The sequence below is a fragment of the Pteronotus mesoamericanus genome, unplaced genomic scaffold (genome assembly GCF_021234165.1).
Source record: "Pteronotus mesoamericanus isolate MK-2021 breed Mesoamerican mustached bat unplaced genomic scaffold, CSHL_Meso_final contig_82, whole genome shotgun sequence".
Lineage (NCBI taxonomy): Eukaryota > Metazoa > Chordata > Mammalia > Chiroptera > Mormoopidae > Pteronotus > Pteronotus mesoamericanus.
The window spans coordinates 26557285-26578027 of NW_026555265.1; the positions used below are offsets into that span (position 1 = coordinate 26557285).

The following is a 20743-nucleotide window of genomic DNA, read 5'->3' on the forward strand; positions in this document are numbered from 1 at the left end:
GGGGAAAAAAGAAATAGGGTTAAATTAAACTGGTGCTTAAATCTTCTCTGATACAAAATATTTGGTCAGGTATTCACAATTTGTGCAGATGCAGTAACAAAAGAATCTTCGTATAAGACAAGAGAAAGACAAGGAGGTCTGGAGCCTCTGTTGCATCAAGACTCTTCTGGTTTTGGTTATATACAGTTAAGTTCATTTAGTGTCCGATCCACTGTCCAGTCTAGGCCCATGTTTGCTTCTTTGGCCTGGGCAAGTTATTCTTCCAGGTCATCAATTCTTTCCCAGTTTTGTGACTGTTCTCTGAAAATTCAGCACGAGTCTCAGCCTCTTTCATTTTCTCAGACATAAGTTTACTTTCTTCTTCATACTTAACCTCCTTTTCAGAATACTCTACAGAGGCAACCTCCAGCTTCTTCAGATTGTTAGTGACATTCTTGAGTTTTTCTTTCAGATCACCACATTGTAGTTCGGACACCCCAGCACGCTCCTCTGACCTTTCCACCTCGCCCTCCGCGATGACTAACTTAGGGGCTAACCTCCTTGTATTTGCGCTCAGCTGCCTCTGCAAAGTGCTTGACTTCCTTGAGCTGCAACTTCTGCATCTACATCTTCTCCTTGTTTTTCACAGCCCCATTTTCTATCACTTCATTCCCCTCAGGCTCTCATTGGTAGCCTTTTCTGCTTCCCCTAGCTTCTGCAGGGCTGTGGACAGTTGCTTTTGAACCCTGTGAAACTCCTCTCCAATGAGCTGGATGTGTGGATTGAGAGCTGCCATATCTCCTTCAGCTTTCTCAGCTCTCACTCCTTCCACCTAATTACCCCTCCGGGCCCTGTGTGCAGTCTTCCCCCTGGTCTACCTTTTGGGGCAGCATCTGGATCTTGTGTTTCATGGTCCCCAGGGAGCTGAGGCCAGCCAGTGGTGCTCTGCTTGGCTAGACCTGTCTGGAAGCTGCAGCAGTCATGCCCCAGCCCCCAAGTCTTTGCTTGCATGGCTAGCATTTCTTAAACACTATTTAAAAATACTGGTGAAAATGGGGATCATTGGTCAGGGTCTGTCCAGAAGCTATACCGCCATGTCATATTGAAAATAAAAACATTTATTGAAGAACATACAAGATACAAGAAACATTGTACATAGAACAACGATGGCTCAGTCCCTCTCAAAGTGGGCACCTTGGAACCTCATGTAGTTCTTTATCCTATTGCCATTAGCTGCTCTGTCATATTTTCCTGACTCTGCTAGACATCTGAAGTCTCTTCCCTTTCAAAGGTGATTTTAGTTTTTGGAAAAGCCAGAAGTCGCAGGGCAGCAAATCTGGGCTGTAGGGGGGCTGAGTCACCTGGGTGATTTGACGTTTTGCCAAAAGACTCTGCATGGGACATGATGCATAAGTAGACACAATGTTATTATGAAGCTGCCAATCACCAACTGTCCATAGCTGCAGCTTTCTGAATCATCCCAACAGTTTCTGCAGAGAACTGTTCCCTCTTAACATCTGCAAAATCTGATGCAGATTTGTTGCTCTACTCACTCAATCATTTTGAATGCAATGGCCACACAGTACACATGCTCACTCAATATCATGTACCACCCCCTCTGACTTGTCCAGGGAAGTCATCATTATTCACACATGCACATTCCAGCCCACTCTCCTTGGCTGCCAGGTTACACAGATGGTGATGTTACACAAACTGTTCTCATTGTATTAACAATAGTTGGACTTTTTCTGGACAGACTATACATACGTACATACATGTATACATACACACATATATATTTCTTCTGGTAATATTTTATGATATTTCCATTATTAAAATAATTACAAGAGTTACCACAAACCCTTGTTACTATTTTTTAGACTTTCTTATATACAAGAAAGATATGAATTATTTCCAAACTCAATTAACCATTTATTTTTCCAATGTATATGCTAGAAACTCGACCAGAATTTATGAGTCACAAAGTTAAAAACATGCCCCCTTTATTCTTATATCTAAGAGCAATTCTCATGATGTGCAGACAAAATTAATGCTAAGCCAAAATTTAATTAACCAAGCAGAATAGACATAATCACAAATCGAATTCATATGTGTTAGAAAAGTCTTGAGGCATCAATTCTCTGTAGATAATGTATAAACACGCAAAGCTACAGTCTTGCACTATCTCAAACAAAGTAATGCTCTTTCAGAGAGTTCTGCTGTGATTCTCAAGATATAGTTACCATTTGTCCAATGAAGTACACACTAAGTTTTCTAAAATTCAGATACTTTAGTATTTCCTGATTTGCTCTCTTGATTTTGATGCTATTGTAGTTGTTCATTTTATTCCTGTCGATTCCTTTCCTTTCCTTTTATTTACCTAGGAAAAATTCCCAGTTCTTATGAAAACTTGCCTCAAATAAAATGATCTTTAAATACTTAATAAGAAATTGATTTCATTATTTTCTTTTTCTACAAGTTTATGCCCAGAATGTCACTTGTATTGGATAACAAACACACATGTACACACACATGTGCATGCAGACATACACACAGTCTCTAAAAATAGCTAAGTCCAAGATGCAGCTCTCATATTCATTAGCATCATCTAGGGAGTTTTTTAAGTAGTACACTAATGCTGAGGTCTAAATATCAAAGGTTCTTAATTTCAGCAGTGGAGCTAAGATGCAAGTGGTTTTAAAAATTAATCAAGGTGTTTTCAAAATACAGCCAGGGTATGATTCACTATAGCAGACATGTTTTTGAGAGAGTTAAAGAACTTGAATAACTATGAAAAACAATTATCTTTTTATCTTTCATAAAGACCTGCAAAGGGCAGTTACTCTGTTAATTTGCATATTAATTCAAGTGCTGGAGTGACCTACAAGGTGATTGCTTGAAGGGAATATGGTCTCTGATTCTTCTGACACTGAACGCTCCCAGCTCAACACAAAGCACACCAGTACTTGCATCAGGTACAGAAATAGAAAAGTAATTTAGAAAACAAATGTAATGACCAAACCATGGAGACTTCTGCTTCTAGCTAAAATAGAATAACAGGAATTTACTCTTTTGCCTAAAACAAAATATGTGAGCTTGAAATAGCTAGGACTTCTTTTCTGGAAAACTCTCTAAGCCATGGCCAAAATAGAGGAAATCAGGGCAGAGTCCAGAGGTCTCTCTAAGATGAGGAGATGAAGCTTGTGTTCTAAGGAAGACAAATGGTTTAGTTAACAGAACAGATTACTGGAGAAGAAAGAGCTACACAGAACCAGACCTCTGGGCTTGCAAAGGGTCCTCAAGTCTTCAGCTGAGCACTAATTACTGCATGCATAGTATGAAAGTATATGAGGCCAGGAGGCAAAAATAATACGCCAGAGAATCACAGGAGCTCACATATTGTCAAGAATAGTTTCTCTTCTCATTAGCCAAAATAGAAAAATTCATAAGTGAATGGGAGTTAGCATGTCCAGAAAGGTTTTCCCTTAATAGTGGGACAAAAGTAGCCCTGGACTAAGTGCTTTCTGAATACCTGAACAAAACTTAAAATAATATTGCATACCAATTAAATTTTAATTAAAAAAAAACAACCACAAGTTTCAGTTCTCAAGCTCTGATCTTGGAAAAGTAAAATGGTACCAATTTAAAGAAAAAGAATTTTGGTTTCTTAAAAATGACCCAGTCATTCTACTCCTTGGTATTTACCTGAGAAATTATATTTTATATGCACAAAAGTCGAATACAAACGTGTTCATAACAGTTTTATTTGTTAGCTAAACACTATGGATAGATAACTCAAAGTCTATCAAATGGTTAATGAATAAATAAAGTCTGGCATATCTATAGAGAAAAACACTATGCATTGATGAAAATGAATGAGATGTTGAAACACGAAACAGCATGGAAAAATCTTAAAACAGTTATGCTGCTTGAAGTAAACAGAAATAATTATATAGCTGATTATTCTACTTATAGACAGAAAGTTGAAACTCATCTACACTGGTAGGAAGGAGATTAGTATTATCCATAATAGGGGAGGTGGAGAAGGAGGGACAAGAATGAGAGATGCAGAGGCGTAGAATACACAACCCTCAAGGGTACAACTGAGGCAGGTTTCAGACCACTGTTGAGACAGCTGAGCTCCACATGCTAGAGTGCTGCTGCATGCCACGCTGATCTCCCTTGGCACTGGCCACCTAAGACTCTGCTCCAGTAGATCAAGACAGTCCCCTCTCCGACCCATGAGGCCCACGAGGCCCAGGAGACTCATAAGACTGCCTCTTCTTTGCAATATACTGATGACTCCCTTGCCCACTGTGCTGCCTTCCAGACCTGTCGGCTGAGACTTTAGGACTCTGGTTCGTTATCCCTCATTGTTTGCTGTGTGTGTTATATTCCTCTTAAATTGTAGGATATTAGTGTATGTTGATGTTCTACTCTGAGTGAACCTTTACTTGTATGAATAGCTGTTACCTCATGTAACATGTCTGTTCCTTGGTGCCTGGTTGATCAGCTAGTTGAGCAGTTGTCTGGTTGATTTATGGAAAAGACTATATGTGAAACATCCTCACAACAATTTATCTTACCTGTTTATGTTTGTCTTCATCTTGCAACAAGATAACATAACAAAGTGTTTCATAAAAGCCATTGTTCTGAAAACGATTCAAAGGCAATCTTTTAAATTCTCAAGATTCTCTTTTGTACCATTGTTCTTTCCTCTGATTGCTGGGAGTTGGGGAGGGGGAAGTACAGGGACTAAATGGTAATGGGAAAAAATACAATTAAGATAAAATTAAAAACAAGTTTTTCATCATGATTAGGTCAGGTTATCTTTCAGTACCCAGTAGGGATTTTATTCCACACAAAACTTCACCTTCAGATGACATGCTGTCGGTTTTATTACCTATATAATGGCTGCTACCTCTCAAAATAAAATTAAGAGGTTTAATAAATCTTTAATGATTATATCAGATAAAAACAACAAGACGGCACATGATTTCTTCTTGTATCCTCTGTTGAGTCCTTTCACTTAAGGGTTAGTTTATTTTTATATCACATTTATTTTGGTATTTACTTGTGATGAAAATTTCCTTTAAGAATAAAAGGAATATAAGTCAACAAAGAAATAAGTGTATTCACAGTCAGTACTCAAAACAATCCCCATAATTTTTACATGAATTGCCAGGAAATATGACTTTTAATTATGACAGATCATCTTTTAAAATAAAACATACTGTACATTAAATAAACAGAAAAAATAATAACAGTAAAGAAAATGTTAACACTATAAAACATAAAAGAGGGCTCCATTAAAATATTTCTGTATTTTTAATATCTCAAAACATGATTCCTATTATAATACAAATGAAAAAAACTATTTCCTTTAAATAATTTTAAAGAATTTGAAGTCACGAAGAAAATAAAAAAAAACAAGACAAAGAGATTCTAGGTGAATAATATAAATGAAAATATAAATGAACATGACAGGAATTTTGAAAATGCAGGCAGAAATACCAAAAAAAAAGGGGGGGGAGCTTGGCTATGAAAGAAAATAGCTCTCTACTAACTCAGGTGTTCTCTCCAATAGGTTATATAATGTATCATCCTTGTAGGAATAAAATAAAATGAATAAGGTAGCCAATAATTATATAATTTCCAGATCATCAGTGTTTTTATCTAGATTTTGTACTTTTAACGGAATGTAGTACCATTTCCTTAGAGCTAACAAAAGAGAAGTTCAGAAATAAAATAAAAAGCTCAACACCACGAAGCTGGTCAGATTAAGATCAGTTGGTAAGAAAGCCTAGGTCTTATGTCTCCAGGCCACAAGAGGCATGGGCAGGCAAGTCTTGGTGTTGTTGTGCAGTATAGGAGGAAATGAAATGACAGATTCTCTGACACATTAGCCACAGTATTGGCACATTGATTTCTATTAGTGTTGATCTGAGCCTAGATCTGTTCCTCCCAGTACTTGTTAAGGTATTTTGTTGAATACTTAAAGGAATAAGCAGAATGAGTCATGGGAATGAGTCAGGGAGAGAGGGAAGAAGTGTAAGGGATGGAAGGGGGTAGGGGGGATGGAAGGGGCTGGTGGGGTGGAGAGAGAGAGATCAATCTAACTCTGAATATTCCCTGACATATTTTGCCAAGTAAAGAGAGATCACCCAAATGTTCACATATTCGTAGATGGTAAATTGAGTATCACAAATATAAAATGGCTTTTAGAAAGAAGCAATTCTTCTTGAAATCATATACTCTTGCCCTACATGACCCTAAGTTCATAAGACTAGAATGGATATATGACGTAGTGCCATTATATCATGGAATGATACAGAAGCTGACTATTTGAAGACAAATTACTAGAGACTTTTAATACAATATGAACTGAGAGGCTTAGGGACACAGGCTTTAATGACTGCAGAGAATCACTATTTCCCTAGCTCTGAAGGAGCAGAGAGAAGAAGGGATATCACTGAGCACAGTGAACATTGTGGTACTAAGAGGAAGACTAATTGATAAAGTCTGAGTTGAAGAGCAGGTTGGATCCTTTAAAACACAGAATAGAAGTGAGTAAGGAGATGAACAGTCTGGCTCTGTTCTCCTTCTGTCTTTAATCTCCTGTCATTTCTGCTCTTTGGTCAAATCATTCTTGGAGCCAGAAAGTACGGGCAACAAATTCATGCAGGTCTAATAGTCTCCCAAGATATAGAGCAGGGTAGAGAAGGGCAGTAAGGTTAACTAGCCATTTTCCAGCCCAACACCATTGTGTATTGTAATGTTAAGATGATCCAGATAAGACTTATAGGGAAAGGAAGTGGGTTGTTAGAGTATTGACATGCTCATATACAAGAGTATATGAGTTTGAGATGGGTAAGCTCTCATTAAGTCATTTATTTTTAATGGATTTCAGAAAGAGAAGACTTCATGTCAGGAGCCACGTGACAAAAAATGCTCTTACTTTCTCAAAAAAAATTCTGAAGGAAGATTTTAGAGAAAAGAATAAATGTGTTTTCTGTGTTAATGTGTAAATCAGTAACCGTACGTCATCAAATGCTTATATTGCTCTTTGCCCTGCCTGCTGGGGTGGAACCAACACCAGTGCTTTGGAGTAGCATACTGTTCACTTGTGTTTTAAGCCTTCATACACATCATGAACTATGGCTCCTGTAAGTTACTGATGGATGCATTTGGAGGACAACTTCAACTTTTTCCATTAGATCAGAGTGAGCTATTTACTGTTTGTTTATTGCTATAAGTTTCTTTAGCTTATCAACCAGCTTCTCACTATAGAAACAGCTTGCAGTATGCCTCTGGCTTTACTTCCTATAAGTTTATCATTAAACAATTATGTTATTTCTACTATTATTCAGAATTTTAAAAATATACCACATTAGATATCAACTCCATCATATATATTATATAAATTTGATTTCATTGAATCATCTCAACTTATGATTGGTAGATTTATTGAGAGAGCTAAAAAGCACCTCAAGTCTTCCAAAACTGAAGCAAAGTGCAGTTAGCCATGATAGATTTGTATTTACTTGGAATATATTATGTTTAAGCAAGAAATATTTGTCATCTATTCTGAATCTTTGGTCTTTCCAATTAAGGAATTATTCCCAAATTCTTTCTTTCTTTTTCACTACCAAAGTCACTTTTCAGTTTTCTTCTCTAAATTTTTTCTCATTTAACTTTCCTATTCCTCTCTACTCTTATTTGCTTACTTTTTGTACAATCCATCCTTCCTCCCTTCTTTCCTCTTCTCTCCCACTTCCTCCCTTCCTCCCTCCCTCCCTTCTCTCTTCCTTCCTTCCTTCCTCATTTCTTTCCTTCCTTCCTTTTCTTCTTTTTTGTATCTTTCTTTTCTCTTTTCTGTCTTCTAATTATCCTTTCTTATTTTGTCATATTTTTCTCCTTACTTTCAATATTTATAAAGCAATATTTTATGTACCCTTAGAGAAAAACAAAATAGAATAACAAAACTAACAATATTTTATATCCCATTAAAGAATAACAAAATAGAAAGGTAAGTCAAATACAGGGTGTGGCAAAAGCAGATTTACAGTTGTGAGTACACAAGATACAAAATGCATTCTTTTGTTATTATTATTTATTAATTATTGTATTATATTCTTATTTTTGCAAACCTACTTTTGCCCCACCCTGTATTCATGAGAATTAAAATACAGGAGATAAGAACAATGATATTATGATGTCCAAAATACATTCAGCTGGTGCTCTATATATTCTAACTATGTAAAAGTATTTGAACTTTAGTCTCTTAATTATCAAAGAAATGAAGTTATTTTGTAAGACCAATAGGGTCTATGATGTAAAATAAAAAGCCAGCTCAGATCAGGGAGGATGTCTTATTGACATACTCATTTTTCTTACAAATGGATATTGAACTCATTGTATGCCAGGAAATGGTGTAGGTTCCAAGATTTAGAATTTGAAATAGTAAGCAAAGTCCATGCCTTCATGAAGGTTACATTTTAAAAGAGTAGAAAAACAATAAATGCAATAGTAAAAATAAAGTATGCTGGATTGTGAAAAAAATATAGAGAGGGGGAGTTAAAATGGAAAACAACCATTTCGCTTAATTAAGAATAATACGTGGTTTCTCTAAAGAATGTCATTCCAAAATTTTTCCAAATATTTTAAAAATAGTTTATTGGTAAGAATTGAACCTCAGTCCTTCGCATGCCAAAGTTATTTGTTGCTAACTAAAAAGAACTTTTTCAAACAGAAATTCTGGAGGTGTGGTTTAGATTCTCTTAGGGAAGGTTAAAAACACAACCAAAATTTAAGCCTATGTTAATTGTTATGCAAGTTTTTAAGGACATGGTTGGTTACATTTACTTATGTTTTGGACTTTTACCTGATTTTTATCAATTGCAAAGAAATAATGTAATTACTATTCTTTTCCTAGTAATTTTTAATGTTTTTATTTACATACACCATTTCACAAATACTAAAAAGCAACAGCACCACAAATACACAGAAAGTAAAATGTGTTGAGATCAATGCCAATCAGTAAATGAAACAATTTTTTTCACAAGTTTCTAGTAGAGTGATTTTGTTTTAGACAATGAAGCTAATGCTTGTGTTAGTCTTCTATTACAAAAATATTGATTAACCCACATTATTAAAAAAACACTGGTAAATATATATTTGTATATACACACACACATATATTTTAAAGGGTCCAATTTCTAGCATTTAAAAGATATGTTAGAACAAACACACATGTTTTAAGCACTTTATGTCCGTCTCTTCTGATTGCTGAAAAGAAACAAGAATCAGGAGACATATATCCTTTTATCTTACACTTTTTAACTTTTGTGGAAAGGATGATCACATTTTTCTTTATTCTCCCTTTTGGAGTTGGCGTTTAAGGGGTGTGTTATCACTTTATCAAACATTCAAAACCAGATGCATAATGATTGTGAACAATGCACTGTATTTTAGTATACTTCGATGAGAGCTAATGGTATGTTCACATGGCGAGGAGAGAAAAGGCTTGTCTGACTTCTTCCCTGGCTCTCTTCCAATTTAGAGCTGGTATACAGCTCTATTAGGCTGTCGTTTCCACCTACACACCTTCATGGTTCTAGTGAAAGTACATCAAAGATACAGGCATTAATGTACAGAAAGTTACTTGGGTTCCCATTAGCCTTATTATGTTCTGAACTGCCTAATTTCATATATGTGACAATGTAGACACATTGACTCAGCTGGAAATCCTCACTAGGAGAAGTCACTTGACAAAGTTTCAAGAGTAATGCAACAAGAATTACAAGGATATGAGACAAAGGCGGAGCACAGTGTTAGCCACTCTCTTTGTTCTGATGGTGGAAATTATCCACCCCGGGCATTAAGTTTAATTGCTGCAAACAGCTCCAGAAGGCTGTACTTTCATCCCCATTGTAGGTCAATGAGCATATTTGCATGGTAGAAATTATTAGCAACTAGGCCTGTCCCCAGGAGAGCACCCATGATGCCATTCACAGACCATTAACAGCAGAGTTCACCCATGACCAGAGTAGGCTGTGAAGAAATGCTCTCTCTTTGGGAACAGCCATTAGTGAACGACTGACATTATTTTCAGAAATATTTCCTGTGTATTTGTGCGACTCTTACAGATTTTTATGACACTCATAATAAACCTAACCAGGCGTGCTACTGGAGTATTCCTTACTTTTTTTAAAAAATAAAGTTTTTTATAATCCTTATGCTATAGAAATGTGTTTGGGCTTCTTTGGTTCATTTTCGCTTGTTTTTTTTTTTTTTAATGTTTTTAAAACTAAAATCACTGAGTGGAAACATTTGAAGAATTTGAAACAACAGAAGAATTTGAAATCTAGGGATGACTTGTCTTTTAATAAGGAAATTTCTCCTAAAATAGAAAATTTGAAACCAATAGTGTGAGACATTAAATAGATAGGAGAAAATTTATACTCCTAAGAAAAAGTATGGCTCAATACCTAATATCTGAAGTATGGCATAAGTTTTATAAAATATACTTCCCAAACTGGTTCTCTGCAAATGAATATAATGTTTCTTGCAAATCAGATACTACATATCTAAGTGGGGCACATAATCTGAGTCCTGCACTATGACATTAATATTTGGAATGAAAATTTGTTTATAAGGAATATTGTCAGTTTAATCAAAGTTTGTTGAATACAAACAGAAAGGAAAAGCAGAAACACAGTTACCTGAAAAAGAACTTACACATAACTGAAGTTTGACAATCATGGAGCTGGAATTAACTTTCAGAAATAGGTTGGTTCTTGCCCAGACATAAGAAGAAGGGAGATTGCACCATCTCAAGTACAAACAACACAATGTTTTTATTTTATTTTATTTTACAATCACTGCCCTACTTTGAGAACTCATCACTACCCACAGCCAGCTCTGGCTTGAGTCTTTACTTAGCATGTTGAAAATCATTGAGTTACATAGTCGTTCGTATTTGTTGCTGGACTCCATTGTAGTAAGCCATGATTTGTAAGGTGACAAGATATCATTAATGCACATGGTTTACTTGCTTTGTATCAGATTATGGTTCAGACCTTCTCATGTTTAATAATTTTAGAGATATTTTATTCTAAATTAACAATATTGAAGGACCTATACTCTTACTTAGCCTAACTGTATAAAAAGGGCTATAATGCTTCTTCTGTTATCACTGGTCAGGGTACTGATATGGTATTCTTATGCTCCTTAGCATCCTCTAGTCCCATCCATGACTGCACTGCTTTGCCACTCTCCCAAACCCCCTTGGTAGTTAAGAAAAACTTTCTTAGATAATACTATAGCTGCATTATTCTTTTCCTCATTCACTTAGTGGTGTGAGAATTATGAAATGGTGAGATGGCTGTAACTAAAGATCCTACAGAATGGTTATTGTGGAGGGTATATAGAACCACTGTCCCCCTCATTTCCTAACATCTAATTTATAGACTCATGAGACTGTGAAACGTAACCTCTTATATAATAAGAAGAACTTATTCCTGTTCTTCCATTGTTTGGATCCAGGGCCTACATGCTCTGACTAAAGGTAAAATATGTTCAGAGAATGAAATCCATCCTATACAGTACCCCAAATTCAATGTCTGCTGTCCTTCAGCTGACCATGTTTGAGACCCCAAAAAGCAATGCTAAGTGATAACATAAAAGTGAAGGAGATACTGAAAGAACCAGCAATAGTGGCACAAGCAAAAGCAAGGCAGTTGGGAAAATAAAATTAAACTTAAAGTCACTGTTTCATTGTACAGTATAGCCAACAAATAGGTGGCTCACTTGTCTCTGCAAGACAAGGTTACATACCAAGGACACATGAATGCTGATGCTGGCAGTTTGGATGCTCAGTCATGGCAATAGAGAGAGCTGATCTGATGAAGCCAAAAGTGTTGATGTTTGAAATTAAATCCTTGTTTTCTGGAACTATGACTGTTTTGGAGCAAGATTATATTTCTAATGAGAGAGATTTCTGGATTTTATGGTCTGATGTTTTATCCTAACAAAATGCATATGTTTGAAATTCTAGTGCCCAATGTGATGCATTAAAGTGTAGGGACTTTGGAAATATTTAGGTCTCATATTTCCATCCAAGTAAGGGGGCTCATGATTGAGATAGTGCTTTTATAAAAGAGAGTCCACCCAGATCCCAGCCACTTCCACCATATGAGGGCACAGTGAGAAGTCAGCAGTCCAATCTGAAAGAGGGACTCTCCATAATCCAAATTACTGGCACCCTGATCTTGGACTTTTAGCTTCTAGAACTGTGTGATATAAATTTCTGTTTTTTATAAGCTACCCAGTCAGTGTTACTTTGTTATAGCAGCCTGAAAGGACTAAGACAAAGTATATTCACAGAGTGGTTCTTTTTCCTTCATGTGGTGTTTCAGTGTTCTTTCTCAAAAGCAGCTGCATCTAATATTCAGAATGTAAAATTATATTGCATGGTCCATCCACTTATTCCCAAATAACCTATTTTCCTTTTTATTCTTCTAGTACTGCTAGTCTCATTATCAACTATCTTACCCAGACACATGCTATTTTATGACAAGAGATAGTCACTATCACTCTAGAATAAATTGTAATATAGAGCTAAAGTATTGACATATATAGATAATGCTGAGTAAGGATTGTAAATATATTGTTTTTGTCATTGTAATAACTGTTCAGATTTAGCATTCTCAAAATTTAAAGGTTGAATCAAAAAAGGACAGGAAGAACTAAAATGATCAATGCTTATTAGAATAGATATTATCTTTTATAAATAACTAAAAGCCAACCCTGGGCTTAGATAAAATCTAATATGTCCTTGGACTATTCTAATTCAAATCAGTTTCCCTAATTCTTCTTACTTATAAAACTTTTCATTATAAAAATCTTAACCTCATTCTTATAGTAGAATAACCATCCACCTGGATCTAAAGTAAGTAAATTTGATTTTCTTCATATGAAGTGTTAAGATTAAAGTCATAGATATGGCACATTCTTGTATTCGAAACTTAAAGTACATTAAAGATAATAGAAATTTTTATATAGAGTGAGATTGACATAAAAGACAACCAAAACAAAATGTGACTATTGTAACCAAAGAATTTTATCTAAATAACATAATTCAAAACAGTTTTGCTTAATAATATCTTCTATAACTATACAGTTAAAAATTTGATATCATAAATACATTGAATATCTATAAATTTTATACCTAATGCACATACACATATATTTAAGTGTCCTATTTGTATATATATGTAATATATATACATATATACATATCAACTAAAACTTGTTTGGTTAATTATGCTTTCGAGAAGAAATAACAGAGAGATTTTTTGTTATAATTATTGTTCTATAAATATACTTATGGACTAGTAAACAGTATATTGAATGACTCACCAAATCCATCTTACTTACTACTTACTCCAGGACAAGGCGGGTGGAGGATGAAGAGGGTATGGGGGGATAAATGATGATGGAAAAAAATTAATTAAAAACAGAGTTAATATGAAAAGAAAGGAAAGGAAAGGAAAAAGCAAAGATAAAAATAATTTTAAATAAAAATATTAACCATAGCTACATTGCTACATTTGGAAATTGTTCCTAATAACTGTAGATTTGAATATTTTGTGTTTGAAGGATGGCATACCTGGTACATAAATAAATTTATGAGGACAAAAGGAGATATAAAAATGAGACAAGTTAAAATGACAAAAGGATAAGGGGGATAATTGGTGAGATATAAAAATACAGATATGTTTCAAGAATGGAAAGAATTTATAGTTGGGTTATTGCCTGTGTTGTACTTATATTCTGTCACTCAGAAACATTCAACATATTTTGAAGGCCTGATTAAGATGGTGGAGGAATCAATGGGAGTCACGCTGAGCTCCTCCCCGCAAGACCAAACTGGAATTGCCACTAAATAATGGAGTAAGCACCTGGAAAACAATGGAACGATAGTGGGAAAGGAGCCTTGGAGCCGCCAACAGTGGATTCGACTCTCACACATCCCAACGGGTGAGAAGTACGGTGGAGGCTCGAGAGGGTGGGCTGGGTGCCCACAGGCACTAGCACCAGAGGGACATTGAAACGGCCAGTTAGCTTCCCCCGAGAAGAACGGGGTCTGAATCATAAACAGAGACCCCTAAACTACAGCAGCTAAAACCAGGAAAATACAGACAAAACGCAACCCCGAAAAGCTTAGGGGCGCTCTCTGCCAGAGACAGGTGGCTGGGGATGCAAAGAGACATTTAAAAGGCCAACGCAAAAATTGCAGTGGCAGCCACCTTCCCTGATCTCTGGGTAGAGGCGGCAGCAGGGTGGGCTGGTGCCTGGGAAAAGACTGGTGAGGAAAACTTTGTGAAGAGAACTGACACGGCGGCCGGCGGAACCCCAGTGATAACGCACCTCCCACTCTGCAGCTACCATCTCGCTCAGGCATAAGGGAATCAATTAACCTGCCTTTTGTGCGCTCCACACACAACTTGTGCCCATGTGAGCTGGGGGACTAAGTGCAGACAAGCTGGAAGAAATAGAGGATCCCTGGCCAAAGGGGTCACACAGCCGCATTGAGAGCCTTGAGGAGAGATTCCAGATGGAGGCGTTGGGGAAAGAACGGGAGGAGGAACCGGGGAGTCCCCGACTCCTTCTCCTTTCTGTAGTCTCCATTGTGCGGGAAGAGGCCACCTCCAAAGAGCCAAAAGCTGAAAAGCACACATAGACACCCCCCAAACACCCAGTGCAGGCACGCACACTTGCGCCAAGTGACCGGCGAGGGTTGGTGAGCGTGTGTATGACCCGCGCGGGCTGGCGAACGCTTCCACCAGCTGGCAAGACCTCCCACGGATTGGCACCCACATGGCCTACGAGGGATTGCACAGAGTGGCAAGGGCAGGCATAAATTGACCCCGGGGCCCGCAATTGCGGAGCGGCTCACAGAATTATTAGATCCTGGGCGGAAGGGGTCACAGAGCTGCCCAGAGTCCCTGGAGGAGAGACCAGAGACAGGATTAACGGGGGAGTCCTGGAGCTGACTTCCTCCCATTTCCGTAGTCTCCTTTTGGCGAGGGCAAGCAACACACCCAAAGAGCCAAAAGCTGGGAAAACACACAATAGAAGACCCTAAACTGACCAGCGCCAGGGAGCTCGCCCAGCCAGGGGGGCCAGACAGTACGTGAGGTCGCCAATAAGCCCCCTGGTCTGGGGCAAGCATGCAGGAGCCCAGGCAGGCGGAGGATCCTGCCGCGACAGGGAGCGCGCTCAGGGAGCCAGCGTGAGAGTGCAGAGTGATCCCAAAAAATAGTCCAGCCATGACTGAATGGGTCACAGAGCTTCCCCAAGCAGGTGTCAGACACAGACAGTAGACTCCTGGAAGGCTCAAACAAACTACCTAAGGTCATATAGGGTCAACAACTGACATCATCAGAGGCAGCCCCAGAAAGAAAAGTAAAGGGAAAAATAAATAAATAAATAAATAAATAAATAAATAAAAAGACCCACCTACTACCATAGAAGTTTAATCCACAAAGTCAGGAAATCTAGACAGCCCAATTGAAGCAGGAGCAAAAATAAATAAATAAATAGGTAAATTACTTAACAGACTCTCACAAAAATGGGAAGAAAAAGAAGTTCCCCCCAAAGGAGTGGAAAAGGGGACTCCCCACAGAGAGAGCTCAATGAAATAGAGGCCAGGGAACTATCAGATATTGAATTCAAAACAATGGTTCTAAGGAAGCTCAATGAGCTCAGCCAGCTCAAAGAGAACTATGAGAAACTGCAGAGAAACTATCACGATCTTACAACAAACTATATCAACCTGGAAAAGGACATAGAAACTATCAAGAAGACACAAGAGGATATGAAGAATACCATTTCTGAATTGAAGAACACAGTAGAAGGAATCCAAAGCAGGCTGGATGAAGCTGAGGATCGAATCAGTGAGATGGAGGATAAGGTAAAAGAAGCTCGCAGAAAAAATAAGAAATGGAAAAAAGACTCAAAAAGCCTGAAGATGCATTTAGAGAAATGAAGGACAACCTGAAACGCAATAATATCCATATAATAGGGATACCAGAAGGAGAGGAGGAGCAAGGGATAGAAAACCTCCTTGAAAAAGTAATGATGGAAAATTTCCCTAATTTGAGGAGAGAAAGGCTCTCATGGATCCAGGAGGCACAGAGGACTCCACTCAAGAGGGACTCAAAGAGGTCCACTCCAAGACACATCATCATTAAAATGGCAACTGTCAAAGACAAAGAGAGAATCCTCAAGGCAGCAAGGGAGAAGGAGAAAGTAACATACAAGGGGGCTCTGATAAGACTAGGAGCTGACTTCTCAACAGAAACACTACAAGTCAGAAGGGAATGGCAACAAATATTCCAAGCCATGAAAAGCAAGGGCCTATAGCCAAGGATGCTCTACCCAGCAAGGCTCTCAATTAAAATAGAAGGGGAAATAAGGAGTTTCCCAGACAAGAGAAGGCTAAAAGAATACATCTCTACCAAACCAGCACTCCAAGATATGCTAAGGGGACTTGTTTAAGAAGATGAAGGAAAAGAATGTGAGAGAGTGGAACACAGGTACAAAGAGAAAAGATGAGTAAGTTTCTATCAGTAATACCTCTCAATGTGAATGGACCAAAGGCCCCAATCAAAAGACACAGGGTAGCTGAATGGATAAGAAAACATGACCCACCCATATGCTGCCTACAAGAGACCCACCTCAGAGAAAGAGACCTACACAGATTGAAAGTAAAGGGATGGAAAAAAATATTCCAAGCAAATGGGCAAGAGAAAAAGGCCGGGGTTGCCATATTTGTATCAGACAAAGTAGATTTCAAAACAAAGGCCATAAAGAGAGACCCAGAGGGGCACTTTATAATACTTAAAGGAAGAAACTATCAAGAAGACATCAACATTGTAAACTTATATGCTCCCAATATAGGAGCCCCCAAGTTTATAAGGAAATTGTTGGATGACTTCAAAAAAGATAGAGACAGCAACACACTGATAGTAGGAGATTTCAACACCCCACTGTCAAAAATGGACAGATCTTCCAAACAAAACATTCATAAACATATTGTGGCGCTGAATGACACACTGAATCAGAGAGACTTAACTGATATAAATAGAATCTTACATCCCAAAGAAGAAAAATACACATGTTTTTCCAAATGCTCATGGCAGTTTTTCAAAGATAGACCACACGATAGGACACAAAGCAAACCTCAGCAAATTCAGGAAAATTGAAATAATACCAAACTTTGTCTTGGACCACAAGGGCTTGAAACTGGAAATCAACCTCAAAGAGAAACTTCAAAAACTTGCAAACTCATGGAGACTGAACAGTACACTATTAAACAATGAATGGGTCAATAATGAGATAAGAGAAGAAATCAAAAAATTTCTGGAAACAAATGAAAATGAACAGACAGCAGTCCAAAACCTATGGGACACAGCAAAGGCGGTCCTGAGAGGGAAGTTCATAGCAATACAGGCATACCTAAAAAAGACCTAACACTACAATTTCAAGAACTGGAGAAACAACAACAAATAAATCCCAGAGCAAGTAGAAGGAAGGAAATAGTCAAGATTAGAGCAGAACTGAATGACATAGAGATGAAAAGAACAATTGAGAGGAACAACCAATCCAGAAGCTGGTTCTTTGAAAAGATAAATAAAATTGACAAGCCTTTAAGCAGACTCATCAAGACAAGAAGGGAGAGGACCCAAATTAATAATATCAGAAACAAAAGAGGAGAAATAACAACTGATACCACAGAAATACAAAGGATCATCAGAAACTAATATGAACAATTATATGCCAAGAAATTAGAAAATCTTGATGAAATGGACAAATTTTTAGAAAAGTATAATCTTCCAACACTGAAGGAGGAAGAAACAGAAAGCTTGAACAGACTGATAACAGCTGGGGAAATTGGAGCAGTAATCAAGAAACTCCCAGCACACAAAAGCCCAGGGCCGGACGGTTTCCCAGGAGAATTTTACAAAACATTTAAGGAAGAGCTAACCCCTGTCCTTCTCAGACTATTCCAAAAAATCCAAGAGAAGGGAAGACTCCCAGACTCTTTCTATGAGGCCAGCATCACCCTGATCCCAAAACCAGATGAAGACCCTTCAAAGAAAGAAAACTACAGGCCAATTTCGCTGATGAACAGAGATGCTAAAATCCTCAACAAAATATTGGCAAACCTCATCCAGCAATACATTCAAAAGATTATCCACCACGATCAAGTAGGATTCATCCCAGGCATGCAGGGATGGTTCAATATACGCAAATCAGTAAATGTGATACACCACATAAATAAAAGAAAAGACAAAAACCACATGATCATCTCGATAGATGCAGAAAAAGCATTCGATAAGGTACAGCACCCATTTATGATCAAAACACTCAGCAAAATGGGAATAAATGGGGCATTCCTCAATGTAATAAAGGCTGTATATGAGAAACCTACAGCCAATATCATACTCAACAGGCAAAAACTGAGAGCTTTCCCACTAAGATTTGGAACACGACAAGGATGTCCGCTATCACCGCTTCTTTTCAACATCGTATTGGAAGTCCTAGCCACAGCGGTCAGACAAGAGAAAGAGATAAAAGGCATCCAAATAGGAAAGGAGGAAGTAAAGCTATCATTGTTTGTAGATGACATAATAGTGTACATAGAGAACCCTGTAGACTCTACCAAAAAACTCCTCAACCTAATAAGTGAATTTGGCAAAACAGCAGGATACAAAGTCAATATTCAGAAATCAAAGGCATTTTTGTACACCAGAAATGCAATAGAAGAAGAAGAAATCAGAAAAAAATAACATTCGATATAGCAAGAAGAAAAATAAAGTACCTAGGTATAAATTTAACCAAAGAGGTAAAAGACCTGCATGCAGAAAACTATACAACATTGAAGAAAGAAATTAAGGAAGACACAAATAAATGGAATCATATACCATGCTCATGGATTGGAAGAATTAATATCATCAAATGTCCATACTACCCAAAGCAATTTATAGATTCAATGCAATCCCTATTAAGATACCAATGACATATTTCACAAAAATAGAACAGACATTTCAAAAATTTATATGGAACCATAAACGACCCCGAATAGCCGCAACAATTTATAGAAAGAAACACAACGTAGGAGGGATCACAATACCGGACATCAAACTCTACTACAAAGCCACTATACTCAAAACAATCTGGTACTGTCACAAGAACAGATCCATAGACCAGTGGAACAGAATAGAAAACCCAGAAATAAGCCCAGGTCTCTATGCCCAGGCATCTAATATTTGACAAAGGGGGCAGAAGCATAAAATGGAGCAATAATAGCCTCTTCAACAAATGGTGTTGGGAGAGCTGGATGGCTACATGCAAAAAACTGAAATTGGATCATGAGCTGACACCTTACACAAAAATAAACTCAAGATGGATAAAAGACTTAAATATAAGTCACAACACCATAAAAGTCCTAGAGGAGAACATTGGCAGGAAACTCTCAGATATCCCACCTGGCAATTTTTCACTGATATGTCTCCTAAAGCGAGGGATACAAAGGAAAGAATAAAGAAGTGGGACTTCATCAAAATAAGAAGTTTCTGCAGGCGAAAGAAAACATCAGCAAAATGAAAAGGGCGCCAACTGTATGGGAAAACATATTTGCTAATGATACATCAGATCGAGGTTTGATCTCCAAGATATATAAAGAACTCACTCAACTCCACTCCAAGAAGACAAAGGATCCAATCAAAAAATGGGTGAAGGACCTGGGCAGATACTTTTCCAAGGAGGAGATACGGAGAGCCCAGAGGCATTTGAAAGAATGCTCTGCATCACTAGCCATCAGAGAAATGCAGATCAAAACCACCATGAGGTACCACCTCACATCAGTCAGAATGGCCATCATAACCAGATCCACAAACAACAGGTGCTGGCGAGGCTGTGGAGAAAAGGGAACCCTAGTCCACTGTTGGTGGGAATGCAGACTGGTGCAGCCACTGTGGAAAGCAATGTGGAATTTCCTCAAAAAGCTGAAAATGGAACTGCCTTTTGATCCAGTGATTCCCCTGCTGGGACTATACCCTAAGAATCCCAAAACGCCAATTCAAAAGAACCTATGCACCCCAATGTTCATAGCAGCACAATTTACAATTGCCAAGTGTGGGAAGCAACCTAAATGCCCATCAGTAGATGATTGGATCAAAAAGTTATTGTACCTATACCCAATGGAATACTACGCAGCGAAAGAACAAAAGAACTACTAAACTTCGCGACAGCATGGATGGAACTAGAGAGCATTATGCTAAGCGAAATAAGCCAAGGGGCGAAAGACAAATACCATATGATCTCACCTATAAGTGGAACCTAACCAACAATACAAAGATGCAAGGAAAATATGACCAGCAACACTGAAAGGAAAAGAAATCAACAGAGACAAGAGGGAAGGAGGGAGGGGGGGCGGGGAAAAGAAAGGAAGGGGAAAGTCAAGGAACATATAGCAAGGACTCATGGACCAAACCAAAGGGGAAGAGCTTAGGGAGCGAAGGAGGACAAGGGAAAGTGGTGGGGGGTAGGCAGAGTCAAATGTGTTTGAAAAAATAAATTAAAAAAAAAAAGAAATATTCAACATATTTCATACATAAAAAGAAAAAAAACTATGGAAGGATGAGAGAAAGAGACAAATCCAGAGCATGAATAAGGAAATAAGAAACAAGAG

At 37.8% G+C, this 20743-nt stretch overlaps 1 pseudogene; it reads right to left on the reverse strand.

Moving 5' to 3' along the window:
- Positions 1–218: 218 nt before the first annotated feature.
- LOC129079832 (tropomyosin alpha-4 chain-like) overlaps positions 219–20743 on the reverse strand; it is a 47393-nt pseudogene continuing 26868 nt past the window's right edge.